This window comes from Pan troglodytes, chromosome 6 (genome assembly GCF_028858775.2).
Source record: "Pan troglodytes isolate AG18354 chromosome 6, NHGRI_mPanTro3-v2.0_pri, whole genome shotgun sequence".
Lineage (NCBI taxonomy): Eukaryota > Metazoa > Chordata > Mammalia > Primates > Hominidae > Pan > Pan troglodytes.
The window spans coordinates 118,079,121-118,099,269 of NC_072404.2; the positions used below are offsets into that span (position 1 = coordinate 118,079,121).

General features: G+C 34.4%; 1 protein-coding gene across 2 annotated transcripts in view; it reads right to left on the reverse strand.

Annotated features, from left to right (window-relative positions):
• Window positions 1-20,149, reverse strand: part of LOC129135558 (MAM and LDL-receptor class A domain-containing protein 1-like) — a 170,840-nt gene that overhangs the window by 139,122 nt on the left and 11,569 nt on the right. Inside the window, exon 2 of one of the 2 annotated variants that reach the window (XM_063815003.1) lies at window positions 4,160-4,292. The exons of the other annotated variant lie outside the window; for it this stretch is intronic. The gene's annotated coding sequence lies outside the window, so the exon portion shown is untranslated. The remainder of the gene's footprint in view (window positions 1-4,159; window positions 4,293-20,149) is intronic. 2 annotated transcript variants of the gene reach the window in all.

The following is a 20,149-nucleotide window of genomic DNA, read 5'->3' on the forward strand; positions in this document are numbered from 1 at the left end:
ACATGGAAATAACTACTCCGCTATCTGTATAAACATGGAAATATCTACATGGCTACCTCCATAAACATGGAAATATCTACATCACTATCTGTATAAACAAGGAAATATCTACACCGCGATCTCTATAAACATGGAAATATCTACACTGCCATCTCTATAAACATGGACACCGCCATCTGTATAAACATGGAAATATCTACACCGCCATCTCTATAAACATGGAAATACCTACACCGCCATCTGTATAAACATGGAAATACCTACACCGCCATCTGTATAAACATGGAAACATCTACACCGCTATCTGTATAAACATGGAAATATCTACACTGCTATCTGTATAAACATGGAAATATCTACACCGCTATCTGTATAAACATGGAAATATCCACACCGCTATCTGTATAAACATGGAAATATCTACACCGCTATCTGTGTAAACATGGAAATGTCTACACCGCTATCTGTGTAAACATGTAAATATCTACACCGCTATCTCTATAAACATGGAAATACCTACACCGTTATCTGTATAAACATGGAAATATCTACACCGCTATCTGTATAAACATGGAAATATCTACACCGCTACCTGTATAAACATGGAAATATCGACACTGATATCTGTATAAACGTGGAAATATCAACACCGCCATCTCTATAAACATGGAAATATCTACATCGCTTTATGTATACACTTGGAAATATCTACACCGCCGTCTCTATAAACATGGAAATACCTCCACCGCCATCTGTACAAACATGTAGACTAGCTGTGCAAATCAACTATTTTTGATTATATGTTTGGTCAAAGTTTTGCTAAACATCTTTCATCATAATTTCACTAAACCAGGTGGCAGCCTTTCTCATTATACACATTTGTATAATGGGATTTTTGATGGCAGTAAGTCACACCACTAAAGAAAAAAGAAACACACTGTTGTATAGAGCCACATATTCATATTAAGCTCAGTGATAGAGAGCATCCCTTCATATCAAACTGATGAAATTGTCCATTAATGCTTTTCCCAAACTCATCAAGCATCATATTTTTGTACATATAGAAATAAAAATTAAGTATTCAATTCTGACAAATTAGTATACTACTTTCCCTGAAAACTGGGAATTACTTATCAAAACCATTCTCATTGCATTATCTGGCAGCTCAACAGGATGGTCTTTTTTCTCAGTTATGCCTGGGGTAAATATTCAAGCAATCACCTCAGCTTCATCTGTCACAAGATAAGCCTGAGTTCTATTTTTTGTTCTTGTACTCTGATGTCCAGCCACTGCCCCAGGCTCCTATTTAAGAAGATGAGTTTGTCTCAAGCATTGCCTCAAATCAGAAATCCCTTTAAAGCATTAGGTCAGAAATTCCAGATCAAATTACATCCAGGCTTTTTCGCCTTCATGCCCAGGCATCTTACAGCAGAAGAAAATAAGCACTAGCGCCTCATGCCAGCCTCTTATGGTGTCTCCCCCTCTGGGTATATTCAGCTTGTGTCTGGTCTTCAGTGACCCGGACAGTATCCCCATAAAGTAACCATAAAACAAAATGCCCGTTACTTAATACAAAATGAAAATATAACTCTACATGTGTCTGAATATTTATGCTAGCTGTTTATCAAAATATGTTTATCAGGAAAGGAAATCTACTTGAACAAAATGAAAGATAGAAGTGTTTGCTAAGCAGATAAAGTAGAGGGAGAGAGGTCTGGAATATTCTATTGAGATAGTATCAGCAAACTAATATAGTCAGTTGTCTACCAACTAGAAAGGGATACTGTATTGACACCACAGAACTAAAAGCACAGATATAATCTTCACCATTAACAAACGCTCTTATTAACTGTTTGACACATCATCATTTTTTATAATTCAGCTACCTTCCACTGACTGCATTTAAGTTAGCATCTTTGTAATGAAATTTAAAGAGAGAATATAGGGTCCTTGATGTATTTAGGAGATAAGCTAGAATGAATTGTCACATTTACAACTCATCTCAAGAAATTTTTAAAATATATTGTGACATTCAATAGCATGGCACTTACTTTACACATCACTTAATCTAATGTTTCCCCAATTTGTCTTTCTTACCATCAGAATCACTAACAGCTTTTGCTAAAAATACAGATTCCTAGGATTCTCCTCTGGAGCTTTTGATATTGGTGTTTGTAGGGAATCTACATTTTTGTATAAGACTTTAGGTTTTTCTGATAATTAGGAAAATTTAAGAGCTACTAATCTAATCTAAGTTCTGTGTTAAAAAGGACAAGTGGATTCCCAGGGATATCAAGTCCTCTGCCTGATAACTGAGATATTTTATACTTTTTCACACACATGCAAATAAAAGTCCTAGGAATATAAATTACTTGACCTGATAACTGAGATAAGAATGAATTATCAATTCCTCTTAAATCAAATTTCTATTCAACCATGCAATGTGGGGAGAATACAGTATGCATACATTTATTTATTTTATTGCTCAAAAGAAAATTTTTGCTATGTTTTCCCTAGTCTATTGAGGATTCAGTTTGTACCTTGTAGTCTCCTATAAAACCAGCTAAAGCCTACACAAAAAAATCATTTGTAATTTAGATGAGCTCTCTCTTTATTTCTACTTCCTAAGAATCTATTCTGCTTTCTCCAGTTCCTCACATTACCTAGATTATAGTTAAAAATAATGCTGCATCTCATTGTGAACTCTCAGTGTATAAGCTCATGTGGAATCTAGGACTTCTTCCATGACAACATTTCAACATTGAAACAAAATTAATTCTAGTGCAGTCTGAAAGCCACTCAATACACAATTTATTTGTACCTGCTTTTCATCCCTTGGATTCTAAGAGGTATGCTCCAGCAATGATGCAAGCTCACTGACAAAGTTCATGAGTTACTGTAATGTAATTTAACACCATCTAAGATACTATTGTGACTTCTCCTCTCTTGATGGTCTTAGTTCACTGGCCACCTACGGGAGGTGCAGAGAAGCAACCAGCTGACAAGGACATCCGTATTTGCTCTTAATTTATACCCAAGGCTGGGATGTTTCATATGATAAAAAGACCAAATACAGAATTAGTCTATATTTGGTCTGGCAATTGATCTCTGCAATAATCAAACCTCAAAGACAATCAAACCTGAAATCTAAGCTACATATTAAATAGCTTGGTTTTTAGGTTGCACGTTGCTGTGTATGCTGGCTTCATAGAAAATGCAAGTAGCAATGGCCATTTTTTAATAGTCATTAGCCTTGAAGCTCTCCTAGTTTTGAATCACATAGAAATAGAAATCAAATCTCACTAGATTTTTTTTTTTTGAAACGGTCTGGCTTCGTTGCCCAGGCTGAAGAGCAGGGCATGATCTTGGCTCACACCTCTGCCTCTCGGACTCAAGCCATCCTCCCACCTCAGCCTTGGAGTAGCTGGGACCACAGGCATGTGCCACCATATCCAGCTAATATTTTTATTTTTGTACAAATGGGGTTTGTCATCTTTCCCAGGCAGGCCTCAAACTCCAAGACTCAAGCAATCCACCTGCCTTGAATTCCCAAAGTACTGGGTTTACAGGTGACAGCCACTATGCCCAGCAACTAAACTTCTAAAAATCAATTTTACATAAAATTATCTAAGCGTGCAAGGAAAGATAAGAAGCCTAAGGAACCAGTGAGTTGAAGAATAAATGCAGTTTAAATCATACATGTAAACAACATGATGTGATGTGGTAGGAATCATCTAACATGCTTTAAAGCATGAGTAAAAGGTCTTTTCTTAGAAAACTGGATCTTAGTTTAGGATATCTTTAGATAAGAGTATGAAAAGTCATATCATATTGATAAGTAAAGTGCTTCCTTTGGCTAATTTTAAGGATAGGACATTTACTTTCATATAATTCATAGGAATCTTAGACTTAAAAATAAAATTTCCCTTCTCAAATCCTTACTTTCATACTTTTTTTGCATTTCTTTCACTTTTGTGTTAATGGCCTATGTCTCAACATATTCTATTAAGCCTTCTGGAAACACATACTTTGTTTCCAGCCTCTTCAGAGAACCATCACTCCACTTCCTAGGCTTCTGAAGAAGCAGATCCAAGCTTATGGTTATTACATATTTCTAAATCTAGGTGACCAAGAAAAATTGATACTTTTCCCATCATACCTTTAAGTTAATAATCAGGTGTATGCTGAGAGGTAAAGACCCAAGAGTGTTGGTTGTCTAATTGTGCAGCTGTATAAACAAATCTTAATGCTTGAAAATATTCAAAGGTTATTCTCACGTTGATTGTTGGTAACTATGTGTAACAACATGAAAAGAAAAAAAAATCAAAGAATTACGTCTGAGGATAATACACAATCTCTAAGGGTAAGAAGAGCAACAAAAATTCTGCTTCAATTACTACTGAAATAATATATTTATCCTGTAAAATCTATGGTGGCTGGTTGTAAAAATTAGGCATTAGCAAACTGATAAAGACTTTTTAATGAAAACATTATGAAACATAGTTTTTAAAAAGTTAAATACACCCACACCAGTTTTTCACATTCTTTGGGCTGCTTTAATGCTGCCATTAAATAATTTATTTAGTTGTGACATAGATCCTATGTTCCATGGAGTCTACCATTCATAAAGATGCAATGTAAGGTAACAAAAATATAAATTGTGTGTGTGGGGGGGGAGAAGTCAAGAGTATTTTTATGTGACAGAAGTTAAGTTGTTATCAGTGTAAAATAGTCTGTTACAAATACAGGACTCTGTATGTTAGTTTCACTAACCAGAAAGAAATAAATTACAGCAGATACACACACACACACCAAGAAAGGGAAAAGAAACAAAGCTTAGCACCACAGAAAACCACCAAACTAGAGAGATAAACAATAAGAAAGGAAGAAGTGAACAAGTAATCTAAAAAACAACTAATGAAATGGTAGAAGGAAGTCCTAATTTATCAATAATAAACTTGAATAGAAGTGGATTAAACTCTAATTAAAAGATATAAAGTGGATGAATGGATTCAGATAGCAAAACCCACCTATATGCTGCCTACATGATACTTACCTCACTATTAAAGACAAATAGACTGAAAGAGAAGAGATGGAAAAATATATTTTATGCAAACAAATGAAAAGCAAGCAGGAGTAGCCACAGTCATGTCATATTTTAAAAGGCTTTAAATAAAAAAACTATATAAAAAAAGAATGTCACTGTATAATGAAATGATAAAAGGCCCAATTCAATAAGAGGACATAACATATATATTACTTAGGTGTAACTATATATGTACCCAACACCAGAACAACCAGATATATAAAGCAAATATTAGATTTAAAGGTAGAGATAGACTGCAATACAATATTAGTAGGAAATTTCAACACTCCACTTTAAAAATGGACAGATTATATGAAGAGAAAATCAACCAAAAAATGACAGACTCAAACTATACCATAGACCAAATGGACCTAGCAGGTAAAGAAGATCTCACCTGATATGGTTTGGCTGTATATCCCCACCCAAATCTCATCTTGATTATAGCTCCCATAATTCATACATGTTGTGGGAGGGAACCAGTGGGAGATAATTGAATCATGGGGGCAGTTTCCCCCATACTGTTCTTGTGGTAGTGAATACGTCTAACAAGATCTGATGGTTTTATAAGGGGGAACCCTTTCACTTGGTTCTCAATTCTATTTTGTTTGCTACCATGTAAGATGTGCCTTTCGCCTTCCATCATGGTTGGGAGACCTCCCCAGCCACGTGGAACTATGAGTCCACTAAACCTCTTTTTCTCTGTAAATTACCCAGTCTCGGGTATGTCTTTATCAGCAGTATGAAAACAGACTAATACATCATCCAACAGCTGCAGAATACAAATTATTCTCAACTGTACACCAAACATTCTCTAGGACCAATCATACATTATGACACATAATAAGTCTTAACAAACTTAAGAAGACAGATATCATATGAAGTATCTTTTCTGATTACAGTGATATAAAGCCAGAAATCAACAACAGGAAAGCCCTTGGAAATTTTATAAAAACATGGAAATTAAATAGCATGCACCCAAGAAATCAATAGGTCTCATTAAGACATTAATAGGAAAATTTCAAAAGTCACTGAGACAAGTAAGAATGAAAATCCAACATACCCAAACCTATGGAACGTAGCAAAAGCAGTTCTAAGAGGGAAATTTATAGCAATAAAAGCCTACACCAAAAAAGAAGAAAGATTTTCAAATCACAAAGCAAAATTATACACTTCAAGTAACTAGAACATCAAAAACAAACTAAACCCAAAATTGGTAAAAGGAAGGAAATAATAAAGCTCACAGCAGATATAAATGAAACAGACACTAAAAAATATTTCAAAAGATAAATAAGACAAAGTGTAAAGGTAAAACTGACAAACCTTTAGCTAAACTAAGACAAAAAGAGAGAAAATTCAAATAAATAAAAGATGAAAAAGGAGACATTACAACTGATACACCACAGAAATATAAGGGATTGTAAGACATTACTCATAACTATATGCCAACAAATTTGATAATGTAGAATAAAATGAATAAATTTCTGCACACATACAACTACCAAGATTAAATTGTGAGGAAATATAACATCTGAACACATCAATAATGAGTTTGGAAATTGAATCAATAATAAAACATCTTCCATCAAAACAACAACAACAACAACCAACACCCAGGACCTGATGTCTTCACTGCTGAATTCTACCAAACAGTTAAAGAATAACTACCAATTCTCCACAAACTTTTCCACAAAAGTAATGAGGAAGGAATACTTCCATACTCATCTTATGAGGCTCGCAATATCCTGATTCTAAAACCAGACAAAGACACGCACAAAATGAAAATAACAGGCCAATATTCCTGAAGAACATAGATACAAAAATTCTCAACAAGATACAAGTGAACTGACTTTGACAGCACACTAAAAAGAGTATTCACTATAATCAAGTGGGATTCATCCCAGGGATGAAAGGATGGCTTAACATGCACAAATCAGTAAATATGATACACCACCACAATAGAAAGAAAAACAAAAACCATGTGATCATTTCAACAGATGCAAAAAGAACACTTGACAAAAGTCAACATTCCTTTATGATAAAAACTGTCAAGAAAGTAGGTATAGGAGTGTACCTCAATGCAGTAAAGGCCATATGTGACAAACCCACAGCTAACATCTTATTTATGGTGAATAGTTAAATGCTTTTCCTCTATGATATGGAGGAAGACAAGGATGTCAACTTCTACCACTTCTATTTAGCATAGTACTGGAGGTCAGAGCCAGAGCAATTAGACAAAAGAAATAAATAAGAGGGATCCAAACTGGAAAGAAGGAAGTCAGATTGTTTCTGTTTGTAGAAAATGTGATCTCACATACATATGTATACATCTATATATGATCATATAGATATATATGATCTCTCTCTCTTTAGGGTTCTTTCTATATATACTTATATAGAGTGAGAACCCTAAAGACTTGACCAAAAACTACTAGAAATAATAAATAAATTCAGTAAAGTTGTAGTATACAAAATCAACACAGAAAATTCAGTGGTGTTTCTATACACTAATAGTGAACTATCTGAAAAAGTCATCAAGAAAGGAATTCCATTTACAATAGCTACCAAGAAATCTGCAGATAAATTTAATCAAGGTCGTGAAAGATCTCTACAATGAAAACTATAACACACTGATGGAAAAATTTACGATACACAAAAAATGGACATTATATACTCATGGAATGGAAGAACTGATACTATTGAAATGACCATACTAACAAAATGTCCTAGATTCAATGCAATCCCTATCAAAATACCAATGAAATTCTTCACAGAAATAGAAAAAAATACCCTAAAATTTGTATGAAACCAGAAAAGACCCCAAATAACCAAAGCAATCCTGTGCAAAAATAACAAAGCTGGAGGCACCACACTACCTGACTTCAAAATATACTACAAAGCCATAGTAAGCAAAACAGCATGGCACTGCCATAAAGCAAACACATAGACCAATGGAAGAGAATATACAGCTCAGAAATAAATTCTCATACCTAAAGTCAACTGATTTTCAAAAAAGGAGTCAAGAGCACACACAGGGGTAAAGACAGTCTCTTCATTAAATGGTACTGAGAAGATTGGATATCTACATGTGGGATAATGAAATTAGACCCCTATCTTTTACCTTATACAAAAATCAACTCAAATGCAATTAAAGACCTAAAGGTAAGATTGAAAACTATGAAAAACTACTAGAAGATAACATGTGGGAAATTCTCTATAACTTTGGGTTGTACAAGGATTTTTTAAATGAGACGTCAAAAGCACAGGCAACAAAAGCAAAAATAGATAAATGGGGTTTCATCAAACGAAAATGCTTTTGCACAGCAAAGGAAACTTAACAGAGTGAAAAAACAACTTACAGAATGGGATACAATATTTGCAAACTATACATCTGCTAAGGAGTTAATGCCCAGATTATATAAGAAACTTAAACAACTCAACAGCAAAAACATAAATAACTTATTTTAAAATGGGCAAAACTGGGAGGCTGAGGCAGGTGGATTGCCTGAGGTCAGGAGTTTGAGACCAGCCTGACCAATATGGTGAAATCATTTCTCTACTAAAAATACAAAAATTTAGCCAAACATGATGGCGTGTGCCTGTAACCCCAAGCTACTCAGCAGGCTGAGGCAGGGGAATTGCTTGAACCAGGGAGATGGAGGTTGCCGTGAGCCCCGATTGCACCACTGCACTCCAGCTTGGGCAACAGAGCAAGACTCCTTCTCAAAAAAAAAAAAAAAAAAAAAGGACAAAATAAACTAAAAGACATGCCACAAGAGAAAATATAGAAATGGTCAAGACGAATATATAATAAAATCATGTTCAACATCACTAACCATCAGGGAAATGCAAATCAAAACCACAATGAGATACCAGTTCACCCATTAGAATGGCTATTACCAAAAAGGTAAAAGATAACAACAGTTGGCAAGGAAGTGGAGAAAAGGGAACACTTACACACTGTTGATGGGATTGTAAACTAGTACAACCATTAAGCAAAACTTTATGGAAGTTCGCTAAAAAATAAAAAAAAAACAAAAAAAACAATCATTCTATCACATAACCCAGCAATCCCACTACTGGGTATATATCCATAGGAAATGAAATCATTGTGTTTGAAAAATATCTGCACTCTTATGTTTACTGTAGCACTATTTCTAATAATCAGATATGGAATCAACATATATTATGTATATTATATATACATAATATATACATATTATTATATATTATATATTATAATATACATAATATATATAATATATATATATTATATATTATATATTATATTATATATATATATTATAATATACATAATATATATAATATATATAATATATTATATATATTATATATATATTATATATTATAATATATATAATATATTATATATATTATACATAATATATATTATACATAATACATAATATGTATTATATATAATATATATTATGTATAATATATAATACATATAATGTATAATATATATTATGTATAATATATATAATATATAATGTATAATGTATATTATGTATAATATACATTATGTATATTATGTATATTATATATTACATATAATATATATATTATATATATAATTATATATATAATTATAATTATAATTATATATAATTTTATGTGTTATTATAATTATACATAAAATTAATTATAATTATATATAATTTTATGTGTAATTATAATTATACATAAAATTATATATATATATATATATATATGGACACACACACAATGAAATACTATTCAGCCATAAAAAAAGAATGAAATTCTGCCAGTTGCAACAACATGGATGACCCTGTAGGATACAATGTTAAGTGAAATAAGCCAGACACAGAAAGCAAATACCGCATGATCTCTCTCATATGTGGAATCTTAAAAAAAAAAATGTTAATAGAGAAGTAGAGTAGAATAGTGGTTACCAAACAGTGAGGAAGAAGTGGGGAGGGCAAAATGGAGATAGATTGGTTAACAGTTATGAAATCACAATTGTATAGGAAGAATAAGTTGTAGTGTTCTTTGCAAAGCAGGGTGACTATAGTTAAAAGTAAAGTATTGTATATTACAAAGTATCTAGAAGAAAGGATTTTGAAATTTCTTATTAAAAAGAAATGATAAATGCATGAGGTAATTAATACACTAACTATCCTTATTGGATCATTAGACAACATACATATTCATTGAAACATCAAATTGTATCCTATAAATCTATATAATTACAATGTGAAAATTTTTTAAAAATAAATTAATGAATTAAATAACAATTTTAAAATGTTCTCAATCACCAATGCAAAGTTTAGGAGCTTTGTTCTTGACTCAGCCTTAAGACTGAAAACTAATGTGTTAGAAATATTTGTAGATCCTCTCAATTTTGAAAGAATCCTAGCTAAACTACTGAAATATAAAATATAGTTTATGTAATATGCTCTTACGTATATTCTTAGGTGAACTCTGCTTTTAGATGAAGCTTATAAAAATGAAAAACGTATCTGAAACAAAATTTTAAAGTATTTGGAAAATTACAGCTTAATCTATTAAAGACAAATTTTCTATACAGTAACCTTTTTATGTGCTTTTGAAATGGGATATACAATTATTTTCCCTGATGTGAAGCAAAATATAGAAAGTTGGCATTTTATCTAAGAAGTTAACTTAGGAAGAAAGAGTGAGAGGCAGAGGAATGAGGGAAGAAAGGAAGGCTGATGATGGGATACCTTATCAAGTTGCCTAATGCTGTATTGGAACCTAATAGGCCTTCTAAGGAGTTTTATTACATAATGCAAGACTCCTCAATCTGGGAGGTAGAAAGGGCTTTATTTTTGAGTGGTCACAGGTTGCCCCATGGGCATAAACTCTACCAAGCTTCTAGGTTACACCTACATGAGCATCCCACCTGCTTAAGTGAGAGCAGCCACAAACTGTGGGCCATTCCAGGTAAGTGTCATATCACACCTGCACCAACTAGTCAAAGCCTGGGTCAAAGCCTGTGCAGAACTGATTGCTACAGCAGAGGCTAAAATAAGAAATGGGGCTAAGACAGTGAAAAGCAGTGCCCATATGTATCCAAAAACAGGTTGAAGATATCTTTAGGAAGGAACAGATAATTTTTTTTATTCATACAATAACAGATGCATATGAACTCCTCGAGTAGTCACCCATTCCTGTCAGCCCTTGGGCTTCATAACTAAATCATTCTTCCTTTGTAATCCAGTCCCACATTTTCAGCTATCTCTATATGTTTATTATCTTAAATATTTCTTTGCTCTATACTCTTCCCCTAGTCTTCAACCAATTTCTTTCTTTATTGTCCCAACCCACAGACTGTTATTTCCACTTCGATGTCCCATAGAAGCTTCAAGTGTTTGAAATACCTAAAAAACAACTCATCTTTCTCCCTAAAACTCCCTCTCCTTCTCCCACTTCAAAATTTCAACTAATGGCTCCCCCTGTTATTCCCACCAGAATCCTGAATGATCCCTGTTTCTCCTCATTCACTCCATACATGTAAATCTCATTAACGTTACTTTCTAGATATTTCATGAATCCTTTCCATTCATTCTGTACTAGAAAGTGTTCCCAGTTTAGACCCTGGTGGTTGGTGGCCTCTTACCTAGGCGCTCTCTCTCTCTCTCTCTCTCTCTGTGGGTGTGGGTGTGGGTGTGTCTGTCCTGAGAATTTATTTACTTCTGGTTTTTGTTTGTTTTTTAGTATCCAGAATCTACAGGGAACTTAAATCAATTAGAAAAAAAAATAACCCAATTAAAAAATGGGCAAAGGACATGAACAAACACTTCTCAAAAGAACACATACAAATGGCCAACAAATACATGAAAAAAAAAATGCTTAGAATCACTAATCATCAGAAAAATGCAAATCAAAACACAATGAGATACCATTTCATACCGGTTGGAATGGCTATTATTAAAAAGTCAAAATACAACAGATGCCAGCAGGGCTGTAGACAAGAGGAAGTGTCTGTATATTTTTAGCTATAGCCCTACTTCAAACGTGTCCCCCTTACAGCCAAAAGAGCGGCCTATCTAAAGGACTGTTCTGATCAGCTCACTTACCTGACTGAAACCTTCAGTGACTCCCATGGCCTGCAGGTCAATGCACTAATTCATGACTATAACATCTGAGATATCCTTGATCTGGCTACTGGTCTAGCCCTCTCTGACTCACGCTTTATAAACCATGCATTCTGGAACTTTTTAGTTGTTTCCCACATCAGCATGCTACTTCCCATCCATGTAGATTTGCAGAGACCTCCTCATCTTTTTAATTCCCAGTTCCCACTCTCAACATGGGCCATCTCCTACCCACACTTCAAAACCTAAGCAAAACAACACCTTCCGTGACACCTCCATGCTGAGTCAGATGCCATCCCCTTTGTATTGTAGTTCTTTGCTTGTGTGCCTTTGTCTCACTTTGTTCTCTGTAAAATAAACTCCATGAGGACAATGATCGCCTGCTATTTGTGTTAATATCTGCACCAAGTGGCATAGTGTCTGGAGTATAGTAGGATCTATTTTCAAGGAACAAAAGATTATATCTATACCAATAGACATGAATTAGCGCTTTTTTTTTTTAAAGATAAGCTCCCTTTGAACTAAGTCAATGTTTACAAGAAGAGTTATACTAAAAAGTTCACTTTTGCTGCTTACGTTTCATTTATTTCAGGCAATTAATTCATTGTTATTGGTAAATCGATACTTTTTATTGATACTGAAAAGAGAGAAATAAACTAATGACTATCTCTGTTAGAGTAGATTTGTTCATCTCTATCAGTAAAATGTTAATTATCTGAAAGTCAATAATAAAACATAAACTGTGATCTTAAATGTTTTTTAGGGGCTCAAAAATAATTAGAATTCATGTCAGCATATAAAAAAGATCAGAGTATTTTTAAGATATGATAAAATTTTATTTTAGTTTCTTAATAGGGATTTTTGTGACCTTATGGAGTTCAACTAATTATAATTTTAAAAATAGGATTTATAGAGTTTTAGAATTAGAAACAATTTATAGATTATTTTATTTTTCTTTTGAGGAATCAGGTCATCAGAAGATCAAGGAACACCTATAATGTCACTAGATCCTAATTTAATTTAAATTTTAGAATCCAGGTATTCTAACTCCTGTCTTGATACTATTTCTACTTTATTATGTTGCTTCCCAGGGCTTTAAAAAATAAAAGCTGGGAAATTACATTTGCTTTGCATATACAGCACCAATTATCAAATTCAGCATAAAAGCATAACATGTATACATCAAAAAGAAAACATAAAAACTTCATATTAAAAGCATCTCAAAACAACTGAATATAATAGGGAAACCTTATACAAATGCAACACTCCCCCATTAATAAAAAGAAACCAATTGGAGAAAAAAGAAATTCAATATAAACATGTTGGAATATAACCTAATTCATTTTAATCCAATGCTTCAAATTGAAAAAAATTAGCACTAATGTTATTTTCCTTTATCATTACAATCTTGCTTTTCATTACATTATGCTATGTTTTGTATTAAACATAAAATCAATTTTTCACCTTAACACATGCTAGAAATACAGAGTCACCATGTTGGAAATCAGTAGAAAGTGTCTTTGTTTCTACTTTTTTTTTTCTTTGAAAAAGCTTTGGGAAAAAAAAATCATTTACAATGTTTAATTTTAATAACTTAAAGAATGTAATTGATTTTTGTTTGTTTGTTTGTTTTTGACATGGAGTTTCACTCTTGTCACTCAGGCTGGAGTACAATGGCATGATCTCGGCTCACTGTAACCTCCACCTCCCAGGTTCAAATGATTCTCCTGTCTCAGCCTCCCGAGTAGCTGGGATGACAGGCACTCGCCACCACACCTGGCTAATTTTTGTATTTTTAGTAGAGATGGGGTTTCATCATGTTGGCCAGGCTGGTCTCAAACTCCTGACCTCAGGCGATCCGCCCACCTCGGCCTCCCAAAGAGCTAGGACTACAGGCGTGAGCCACCGCGCCCAGCCAATTGAATAGTTTTTAACTCAGAGGATAAATGCTTGAGGGGATGGAAAGCCCATTCCTCATGACGTGATTATTTCACACTGCATGTCTGTATCAAAACATCTCATGTACCCCACAAATATATACACCTCCTATGTACCCACAAAAATTTTATAAAATAATGAAAATATTTTAAAACTAAAAAAAATTGTTTTTTAATTAAGCAACCTTATTTAAATAAAATCATTCTTCCTCATCCTCAGTCCTGGGATCTACCAGAAAGAATTAGCAACATCTTAAAGATGACAAACTGTTAAAGATAAGCTGCTATTAAGTAAAAGTGTGAAGTGTGGAGGGGACAAGCTGGATGCCTGAACCATTTTGTTCTATCTTTAGGACAGTGAAAGAGCAAGAAGCAGGGTTGGGGTGGGGGACACATATTCTGTTGAGCATTGTCACCACTATATTCACTGAAATTCATCTGCATGCTTGTATGTATACTTTTGATTCGCCTGATACACTGAAAATTATATGAAATTGTTCTCTATTCTTTAGATAATTATAATCTAAGTGCTAATATGAAGCTTAGAATTTATATGAAATATTTATGCCCACAACAAGACATTTCAGCTATTTCCTAGATAATAATCTCACTTCACCCTGCACAAAACAGGCACATGATCATGTCACTCTGACCTGGTTTGAGTCCAAGGAGACTTTTGTTTTTAAAATAATTTAGGTTAGTAGTTAAAATATGAACTTTGGGCCAGGAGTGGTGGCTCATGCCTATAATCCCAGCACTTCGGGAGGCTGAGGCGGGCGGATGACTTGAAGTCAGGAGTTGGAGACTGGCCTGGCCAACATGCTGAAACCCCATCTCTACTAAAAAAAAAAAAAAAATACAAAAATTAGCTGGGTGTGGTGGCAGGCACCTATAATCCCAGCTACTTGGGAGACTGAGGCAGGAGAATTGCTTGAGCCTGGGAAGTGGAGGTTGCAGTGAGCAGAGATCTTACCACTACACTCCAAAACAAACAACAAACAAAAAAATTCTAGAGTCACACTGAAAATCTTAACAACCTGCTTCTACTACTCATTTTTTTTAATTTTTATTTTGACCTGATTTTAGACTGATAGTAAAATGCACAAATAACACAAAGTGCCCCCTATGTCCCTCACCCTACTTCCCCTAATACTAACATTTTCAGAGCCATCCTTATTTTCTCTATAAAAGAGCAGAATTCTCCTTTTAGAGATTTGGAAAGATTATTAAAAGATAAGTTACAAAATACAGTACCTGACACGTATAAAATATTAAATAAATATTAGCCATGCTTAATTATTTTAAGTCTATATGAGTCAAGTTTTAGTAGAAATATAGGCTAGAAAAAAAAACAGAAAGCGGGACTCTGTGATCCGACTTGGGCTTATAGAACAGACTGTACTAGTTTGTTCTCATGCTGCTAATAAAGTCATACCCAAGACCAGGTAATTTATAAAGGAAAGAGGTTTAATGAACTCACAATTCCACATGGCTGGGGAAGCCTCACAGTCACGGCAGAAGGCAAAAAAGAAGCAAAGGCACATCTTAAATGGTAGCAGAGAAGAAAGCTTGTGTAGGGAAACTCCCATTTTAAAACCATCAGATCTCGTGAGACTTATTCGCTACCACGAGAACAGTAGGGGGAAACCGCCCCTGTGATTCAATTATCTCCACCTGACTCCATCCTTGACATGTGGGGATAATTACAATCAAGGTGAGATTCGGGCGGAGACACAGCCGAATCATATCAATGACTAATGAGAATTATGTCCAGAACCTAATGAAAACCTGTCTGAGGCCACATTCCCTGTAAAGCAGATTTGAGATAGAGATTTGTGTAGAGAACATTTAACTGGGTAAAATCCTAGGAACCAACAACTGTGGCGAAAAAGCTGAATTGGATAAAGGGAGTTGAGATGTGAGGCAGTCACAACAAATACCTCAGCTAATCTCAAGGGGGAGCTGAGAAGCTGGGGTGACCCTTCAGAGTTGCCCTAAATTGAGGCAGGAGTATGGAGTTTTAATACCTTTCACTGGCCATTCTTCAGATACGAGTTGTCCCCAAGGATGGACATCAGCTTGACAAGTTATTAATTAGATCTCCTGAGAATAAATTCTAGAGAGAATCAGCTGAGAGGCATGATTTGCCAACACTCCCAATAGCTGGGCAAACTTCAGTTTTGAGGGAGGATTTGGGTCACACACAAAAGTCTCCACAACCAATTATTCATGGGAAATTCTATGTAGGCAGAGCTATTTCATGGCCAGTTAATCAAAACTACATAATCTATTTGGTTAAGCAAAAGAAATTAAAAAGATAAAATAAAATCTATATATTAACTCTCAAAAGTTTTTAATGCATTTGCCTTGCATTTCGTATGTTTTGCCTTGCATTTCATATGTTTTGCCTTGCATTTGTTTATTTGCTTTTAAGAACCTTTAGAGAACAATCATTACTAATATAATATGGAGTAGCACAGCATAGAGGAGGGAAGCTAACTCTCTCCCTTTTCCCAGAACCTGGAACAGCTAAAGATCCTAAGCATTGTCAGCTTTGGTATCTGACATAGTTTGGATGTTTGTCCCCTTCAAATCTCATGTTAAAATGTGATCCCCAATGTTGGAGATAGATGCCTCCTGAATGGCTTGGTGCTGTCCTCTTGGTAATGAATGAGTTCTTACCCTGTGAGTTCATGCGATATCTGGTTGTTTAAAAGAGACTGACACCTCCTCCCTGTCTCTCTTGCTTCCTCTCTCACCATGTGATATGCTGGTTTCCCTTCACCTTCCACCATGACTGGAAGGTTCCTGAGGCCCTCCCTGGAAGCAGGTGCCAGTACTATGCTTCATGTACAGCCTTCAGAACAAGGAGCCAAATAAACCTCATTTCTTTATAAATTACCCAGCCTCAGGTATTTCTTTATAACAATGCAAATGGGCTAACAGAGTATCATTCATGGACAGTGAGTGTATTAGTCAATTTTCATGCTGCTGATAAAGACATACCCAAGACTGGGTAATTTATAAAGAAAAAGAGGTTTAATGAATTCACAGTTCCACATGGCTGAGGAGGCCTCACAGTTATGGCAGAAGGCGAAAGGCACGTCTTACATGGCAGCAGGCAAACAGCAAATGAGAACCAAGTGAAAGGCGAAAGGGGTTTCCCCTTATAAAACCATCAGATCTCATGAGACTTATTCACTACCACTAGAACAGTGTGGGGAAAACTGTCCCCATGATCCACTTACCTCTCACTGGGTCCCTCCCACAACATGTGAATTATGGGAGCTACAGTGCAAGATGAGATTTGGGTGGGGACACAGCCAAACCATATCAGACAGTAATAACTTTCAATTAAATATAGCTAGACTTTCTGTCAGTGGGTCACAGCAGTCTAGAGAATACATTGAAAAACTCTGGGAACAGCAGATATAGAGGTCAGATCTAGAGATTTTGAACAAAGTTTAGTGCTACAATGCATTGGTGACCACAGACAAAAGGTGTCTGTTGTTGTTATAGTTTGTTTTCTGTCTTGTTTTTCATCATGGGAGGACAAAAAGAAAAAATGGGGGCAATGGTGAAGGAGAAATGAAAAAGACCTGCTTTTCTATGGGTGGAAGCGACTAAACGAGAGAATAAATTTGGATTACACAACAAATGCAAATCAAGTTAGAAGCATGAAAGGCATGATTAAGGCCATGGTTCTAATAGAGATCAGCCAGCGGAACCAGGATCATGCCACACCGAGAGAGGCTGTGGAGCCATTGCCTTCTCTCCTGTCAATGCTAAATTAATGAAATGGAACTCACAGAAGCACTATGTAATCAAATATTGGTGGAACACAAGCAAATTCTGAAAAAGTTTCATTGATCAGTGATAATATCTTTTGGTGTAAATATCTCCTCAAAACATTTCAGGAAAAAAAAATAAAGCTATAATTTTCCTTTAGAAATATTTAACTTTGTTATACTAGTTTACTTATTTTTTACCTAATACATTCTGATATATTGTTATGTAGGTTAAAGATGCTCGATTCATGCCACTGTGGAAACCACACATAATTTAGGCAATAATGCAAATTCTTTTCAAATTATTTTATCAGTGTATTCACTTTATTTTTATTTCAAACACAATACAAAATTACAGGATGCTATCAAAGTGATGCTACAAAACCCCACTAAAATTTTTTCAATTCTTCAAATCACACACTTACACACACACACACCACATGCATTCCCCGTACAGGCCTTTTTTGGGGGGGCCTGAGTAAATAATTGCATTTTATTTTCAATTTTTCATTTTGAAATAATTAAAGACTTACCAAAAATGTTGCAAAACTACGTGCCTTTTTGAAGTAAAGTCTTGAAAAAGTTGTTTGGTATATCCTTTATAGTAAAAAAAGAAAACACGTGTATATTCTGTTGATTAAAGGCATGCTGAGATTGTTAGACATGTGATTTCATCAGAGACTCCAATATAGAGCATAGCTGTAACGACATCCTAAGAGTGTTCTAACTGAAATGTGTTGGAAGAAGGTTCTAATTTTTTTCAACCCTTCTCAAGTTGGCACTCAGCAGATTTCCACTCTATAAAAATAACTCCTGCTCTGCAACTAATGTTCACAGATAAGCTCCAAACATATTTACAGCTCCATTTAAGTATAATGTACACACAGTAAAATTCACCCTTTTAAATGTGCAATTTAATGGGTTATGGCAGATGAATATCATCATTTGACCACAATCATGATCAAGATACAGAAAATCTGCATCATCACAAAATGTTTTCTTTTGCTGTTTTGCGTTTGATCTTTTCTCCATTCCTGAACACAGGCAACCACTAATCTGCTTCTGTTTCTACAGTTTGCATTTTCTAGAGTATCCTATTAGTGGAATGATACATTGGTGTCTTTCATGTCTAGCTTCTTTCACTGAGCATAATGCTTTTGATATTCATTTATATTGCTGTTGTATCAGTTTGCTCCTTTTTATTGTTGAGTGGTACTCCATCTACAACTGGTTTATCCATTTACAAGTTGATGGACACATCTGCTATGAACTTCAAGGATGAGGCTTGGTACGGATATGTTTTTATTTATTTTGAGTCACAGTGGAATTATTTGGCTATATGATCAGTACTAAGTTTAACATTAAAAGAAACTGCCAAACTGCTTTCCAAAATGTCTGTACCATTTTGAAGTCCCACTAGCCAGGTGTGAATAGCAATTCTTCACATCATGTGGTATGGTCAGTTCTGCTCGTGTCAGCCACTCCAGTGGGTGTACAGTGGTACCTCAATGTGGTTTTAACTTGCATTTCCCTGATGACAGGTAATGTTAAGTATCTTTTCATTTGTGTATTGGACATCATCTCTTTTTAAATTAAAATATCTGTACAAATATTTGGCCCATTTAGGTCAAAATATTATGTTAAATGAGTTATTTGTGTTTTGTTATTTAGTTTTTTAGTTATGTGTACATTCTAGATGAAAGTTCTTTATCAGACATATTTAAAATTATTCTGTCCCAATCTGTGGTTTGCCTTTTCATTTTTTGATGCTATGTTTTAAATTGCAAAAGTTTTAATTTCATGAAGTCCAACTTACTATTTTTTTCCATTTTCATCCATCCTTTTCTTATCTAAAAAATTTTTAGCTATAGTAAGATTATTAAAAATTTTTCCTATTCAGTAAGCTTTATACTTTTTATATTTACATTATGTATAAAATACATGTTGAGTTAATTTGAGGATATGGTGTGAGGTAATTCTGAAGTTCATATTCTCCATTTAATATCCAATTTTAATAGTACCATCTTTATAAAGACATTGATTTCCTTATTGAATTATTTTGGCAACTTTGGCCATGTAAGGCTGGATATATTTCTAAAGTATTTATTCTGTTTCACTGATATATATGTCTTCTTCATGCCAGTAAGTTTACTGTACTGGTTAGTGTAGCTTTACAATATGTCTTGAAATTTGGAAAGTTTTCCAACTTTATTCTTCTTTCTAAAACATGCTCTGGCT